Below are 6,333 nucleotides of genomic sequence, written 5' to 3'. Positions count from 1 at the left end.
GTGAAGCATCCCTCACTGCAGGTGGGGAGCCGGGGGCCTCCGACTGGGTCCTTGTAGTACTATGCGCTTAGTACTCTGTGCGATTAACCAGGTGTGCCCCCACCCAGCCCCCGGTGAAGACTGTAGTTATGTCAGGAGTACAAATTCACATCTCCCCAAAATATGTGTAGCACATCTCCATTGCTACCCTGGGGCCATGTCCTGCCACCTCAGGGCGTTGGCCCTCCTGTGTCCCTGGCCTCTCGAGTGCCAGCCCTACAGGCATAGACAAGGGTTTAGCTATGGAGAGACTTTGGGGTTTATTTCTGAAATCAGATAGGTGAGTTATTACTAGCGTGATCTTTTTTGTTCCTGTATAAAATGGGACGAGGCTTTCGGTAAAGAAATAAAAGGAAGTCACAGAAGTGATGTTGAGCAAAGTAATGGAAAGGTACGTGAACCTTAAGAAATGGAAGATTAATTCCTTTTGAGAAGATTAGTGCACTTCTGATAATCGAGTATTTTTAAGGTACCCATTCTTTAGCTGGTTCATGAAAATGCATTCGCCATCGATTTAAAAGCATCCGCAAGAATCACCATATAATCGAAGGACGGTACTTCTTATATATTGGTAGCACCAAACCTTTTTTGTGTAGAGGGCTGGGAAGACAGCATCATGGTTCTGCAAGACTTCCATGCCTGAGGCTTTGAGGTCCCAGGTTCAATACCCAGCACTGCCATAAGCCAAAGCTGAGCAGAGCTCTGGAGTTCCTGTGTTTTTTCTCTTTGTATTTCTCTCATCAATGTACAAATAAAGACAGTATTTCAAAAATAAATGAGTAGAGCACACACGTCACCATGTCCAGAGGCCTAGGTCTGAACACCAGGCCGCCACGTAGGAGTATCTGCCGGAAGAGGCTTCATGGGTAGTGGAGTAACGGTCAGGTGTCTAAGACTTCAGTGCTTCTCTGGCATCAGATACAGGGTGTTCAGAGTCCATTAAAAAGCCGGTAACGCACCCTACATCAGTGATTTCCTTTCGTTCTTGTTGGCCAGAGACTTTAATTAAGTAGCTGAAACCTATAGATAGTGTGAGATATTTGCCTATAGAGCATCAGTATAAAAATACAAAGTGGGAGTCGGGCTGTAGCGCAGCGGGTTAAGTGCACAAGGACCAGAGTAAGGATCCCGGTTCGAGCCCCCGGCTCCCCACCTGCAGGGGAGTCGCTTCACAGGCAGTGAAGCAGGTCGGCAGGTGTCTGTCTTTCTCTCCCCCCTTCTCTGTCTTCCCCTCCTCTCTCCACTTCTCTCTGTCCTATCCAACAACGACGACATCAACAATAATAACTACAACGATAAAACAACAAAGGGTAACAAAAGGGAATAAATAAATAAATATAAAAAAATAAAATAAAGATCCAAAGTATCATAGTGAAAAAAGACTCTTTTATTGGCGGGATTCGTGGTTTGCAGTAAATATAATTGCTGGTACATTTGTAAAATTTTCTCGGTCTTCTGCAAAAGCACTTTCACCCCCCCACCCCCACCCCAGCCTAGGTCCTCCTCCACCACCATGTACCAGGACCTCAAACCTCCCCCTCCCCAGAGTCTCTCGCTTTGGTCTAGTGCGCCTTGCCCCGGTCCAAGTCCTGCTTTGTGTTCCCCTTGTGTCCATGAGTGGGATCCTCCCATCCTCATCCTTCTCTTTCTGGCTTCTGCTTCTAGCATTTGCCCTTCTTCCGTAGCCAGTCAACAGCGTCAGGTTGAGCCTGATGTAAAGTTTCGAGACCTCCTTTGAATCTGGAGAGGTGGCAGTCGTTGACTATGTGGGTCATAGTCTGTCTGTAGCCTCAGGGGCAGTTCGGGTCGTCTCTGGCTCCCCAGCGATGAAACATAGCAGCGCACCGGCCATGGCCTGTTCGATAGCGATTGAGGAGGGCCCGATCATAACGTGCTAGGTCAAAGCCGGGTTGACGCTCGCAGGGCTCTGTGATGAGGTGTTTGTTCTTTACCTCAGCTGACTGCCAGCTCTGTTTCCAAGAGACTGGAACAGAGAAGTTCAGTGTAGGCGTAGGGGACCAGATTGGGTGACGAGATGTCAAGCGTTGGACAGGGTGGGCGAAGATATCCGCGTATATTGGCAGGTCCGGTCGAGCGTAGACGTGGGAAATGAACTTAGATGATGCCGCATCCCGACGGATATCTGGCGGGGCGATGTTGCTAAGAACTGGCAGCCATGGAACCGGGGTGGAACGGATGGTTCCAGAAATGATCCTCATGGAGGAATATAATTTGGAATCGACCAAGTGGACATGGGGGCTACGGAACCATACTGGGGCACAGTATTCTTTCTGGCTGATCTCACTTCACAGGATTCCTTCCAGCTCCATCCAGGATGAGGTGAAGAAGGTGACTTCATCCTTCTTACTAGCTGAGTAGTATTCCATTGTGCACACAGACCACAACTTTCTCAGCCACTCATCTGTTGTTGGACACCTGGGTTGGACAGCTAGCTTTTGGCTGTTACAAACTGTGCTGCTTTGAGCATACGTAGACACAGATCTTTTTGGATGGGCGTGTTTGACTCCTTCGGATATCTGCCCAGGAGAGGAATTGCCATGTCATAGGGTAGGTCCACTTCTAGCCTTCTGAGAGGTGAACAAAAAATTCTTAAAGAAATTCAGGTTTTACACACATTGTAGTTTTATGCCTGTATATTTTGTTTTTAGGACTTATTTTCTTTGTGTTGAAATGACTTCTGCCTGTGCTAGGCATATGGATTGTTCTAATTAATCTGGAATATTTTCCAAATGGAGGCACTATTAACTTGTTTTTTCCTTCCTATTTTGTTGTTGTTGTTGTTCTTGTTCTTGTTCTGAGTGATTTGGAGTAGACTATGCAATTACAAGTATCCCACTTTTTTAATAATGGGTGACTCTAATTGTGGAGAAGTTCTCCTTGCATCAAGTGCAGCGTCTGCTCTGAATTATGAGTAATGAAGGCAGATGGTGGGCACTTTACCTTAATTTAGCTTGACAGTCCGTTAGTGCTGAAAATTCATATCCCTTACGTCTACAGTCCAACTAAACTTTTGTTTGTTTGTTTGTTTTTAACTTTTCCTCTTCCTTTATTTCAGCTGGACAATGTGTTTTAGGGATATTTAGGACGAACATGAAGCTTTAGAGGTGCCATGAATACATGACTTTCAAGACCATTCATTTGATGGTGGTCAGAGGAGAGAGAGAGGGGGGGGAGATCTTTCTGCTTGTTGGAATATAGTATCTTTCTGCTTCAGTTTCCTTATCTATAAAGTAGAGGTGCTAGGACCTGCTCTGCTTATTTCAAGTGCTATTCTAAAAACTGAAATCTGAAAGATCATTGGAAAGAACTATGTAAATATAACAACATTTTTAAGCTTGAACTATCGTTTCCTGAGAGACCAATGATACTGGAGTTATGGGATACAGGCCAATGCATTGGTCACCTCTCCTAGCCAGTTTCTTCAGGGAGAGACAGAATCCACAGCACCAGGTCTCCCTACATTGCAGTGGAGATCCGACTCACACCTGGGTCACAGGCCTGGGTGAGCAGACACGACAGGTCAGCTGCCACCCGCTGTAAGTGTTGTGTACGTCTCTCCGCTCTGTATCTGCTACTCCCAATGTTGCCCTTCTTTTTCTTTGAAAGTGTAGTTCTGAGTAAGTACTCTCTACACACTTACCTTTGGTACTGGGGGAGAGAGTAGCAGTGCCACAAGAGAGAATGTGTGTTGTGTAAGAATGAGAACTTTGAAGAGGAAGCTAGACCTTCTCCATCCCATCCTTTCTATTGGGGGGCTAAGGGCTCACAGTGTAGTCACTGACGCGGGCGCATGCCTTCTCCTCTGCCTGGGAAGTTCTCTGCAGAACGCTCGCCCACAGCCTAGATCCTTTTATATTATCATGAACCAAGACCCCAGGCTCTCTTCAGCTCCTCCACCCCTTCCCCAGAGTCCTTTGCTTTGATGCCCAGCCCACATGTCTCTCTGTGTTCTCTCCCCCATCCCTATTTGTTAAGTGCCACTGATGACTGAGACCATCCAGAATTTGTCTTTTTCTTTTTGATTTATCTCACCTCCTGTCCTACCCAAGATGCAAAGGAGGTGGTTTCTTTTTTAGCAACCAAGTAGTAACCCTACATCCTACATATATATATATATATATATACATACATACCATGGTTTTGTTTTGTTTTGTTTTGTTTTTTGCAACTCATCTGTCATTGGATAACTTGGTTGTTTCCACGTTTTGGCTATTACACATTGTGCTGATAGAAACATAGGTGTATATAGGTCTCACTGGCTTCTCAGCCTCATTATTTCCAAGGATTTTTTACATTGGTCTTACTCCTCTCAGTTTCTGCACATGCTGTGCTCTGAGAGTCTGGTGTGATCTCTCTATACGACCATGACTGTCACAGTGATATTTCTCTTTTTTTTTTTTTTAAGTTTTTTTTTTCATTTATTTATTCCCTTTTGTCGCCCTTGTTGTTGCATGTGCCTTTATTGTTGCATGTACTTGCTCTCCCACCTGTTTCTTCTTTTTCCTGCCGTAGATTAGTTTTTCATCACTTTCCTGATGGGCCACTGCCTTTGGTCGTCCTCCGATACTTTCGCAGCTCGTCTTTCTCTACAGATGCCAGATCAAAGTTAGTTGTCCTGATGTCCTTTTGTTACTTGAGTTCAGTTACTGCCTTCCTGCCTCCACCCCCAGGGCTAGCCCACCAGTCCTGCTGTTTCAGTCTTAACCGCTTTCTAGTAAGCCCAGTGCACGACTTAAATATACCTTCCTATGTCTCTGTACCTTTGTCCTTCTGCACTGTTCTCATATTACACAAAATCTAGACTTAGAAAAACAGTGATTTTGATCATTTCTTTTTTTTAATTTATATGTGTATTTTTTATTTTATTTCAAAAATTTTAAAAAATATTTATTCCCTTTTTGTTGCCCTTGTTTTATTGTTGTAGTTATTATTGTTGTTGCTATTGATGATGTCGTGGTTGGATAGGGCAGAGAGAAATGGAGAGAGGAGGGGAAGACAGAGAGGGGGAGAGAAAGACAGACACCTGCAGACCTAATTCACCGCCTGTGAAGCGACTCCCTTGCAGGTGGGGAGCCGGGGGCTCTAACCGGGATCCTTACGCTGGTCCTTGTGCTTTGCGCCATGTGTCTTTAACCCGCTGTGCTACCGCCCGACTCCCTTTAATTTTTTTTTAGAACCAGAGCACTACTCAGCTCTGATTTATGGTGGTGCGGGGAATTGAACCTTGGACTTTGGAGCCTCAGGCCTGAGAGTCTCTTTACATCACCATGATGTTATGTACCCCCCACCCCCCAAAAAAAGTGACTTTGTATCAGAGTATTGGTTACTTCACTTCTCCTAGTTAAGAGTGACTGTATAGAGTGAAAACTAGCACTGCTCCAAGGTTCTTATTTGTGGGAATGTAGAGTCAGTCAAAGGGTGAGAGCCAGTGTTGAAGTATGTTCCTGAGCGAACTACCCTTCATTTAGCCAAAGGCCCCAAATATCCATCATTCGCAAAACTGTTGTCAAATGGCTTGATGTCATTGTCTGTTTTGTTTATGTTACTGATGTTTATGTTAGTGATGGGCAAAGATGACCAGTCACCTGGTATTCTAGTTAGTTATTTTCATGATCAACCACATTTTTATTTGTAGATTTTCTTTGAGTATAATTCCTCTTGTAAATTTTTTTTTACCCCCTTCTTCTTCTAGCGTTTGCCCTTCTTCCGTAGCCAGTCAACAGCGTCAGGTTGAGCCTGATGTCAAGTTTTGAGACCTCCTTTGAATCTGGAGAGGTGGCAGTCGTTGACTCTGTGGGTCATAGTCTGTCTGGAGCCGCAGGGGCAGTTCGGGTCGTCTCTGGCTCCCCAGCGATGGAACATAGCGGCGCACCGGCCATGGCCTGTTCGATAGCGATTGAGGAGGGCCCAGTCATAACGTGCCGGGTTGACACTCGCAGGGGTCTGTGATGAGGTGTTTGTTCTTGACCTCAGCTGGCTGCCAGCTCTGTTTCCAAGAGTCTGGAACAGAGAAGTTCAGTGTAGGCGTAGGGGACCAGATTGGGTGATGAGATGTCAAGCGTTGGACAGGGTGGGCGAAGATATCCGCGTATATTGGCAGGTCCGGTCGAGCGTAGACGTGGGAAATGAACTTAGATGATGCCGCATCCCGACGAATATCTGGCGGGGCGATGTGGCTAAGAACTGGCAGCCATGGAACCGGGGTGGAACGGATGGTTCCAGAAATGATCCTCATGGAGGAATATAATTTGGAATCGACCAAGTGGACATGGG

At 45.7% G+C, this 6,333-nt stretch overlaps 1 protein-coding gene across 1 annotated transcript in view; it reads left to right on the top strand.

Moving 5' to 3' along the window:
• Window positions 1–6,333, top strand: part of AP3B1 (adaptor related protein complex 3 subunit beta 1) — a 228,023-nt gene that overhangs the window by 135,819 nt on the left and 85,871 nt on the right. The window lies entirely within an intron of this gene.

The sequence above is a fragment of the Erinaceus europaeus genome, chromosome 11 (assembly GCF_950295315.1).
Source record: "Erinaceus europaeus chromosome 11, mEriEur2.1, whole genome shotgun sequence".
Classification (NCBI taxonomy): Eukaryota; Metazoa; Chordata; class Mammalia; order Eulipotyphla; family Erinaceidae; genus Erinaceus; species Erinaceus europaeus.
Note: the sequence above shows the minus strand (reverse complement) of the source record. Positions and strands in the feature narration are given on the sequence as shown.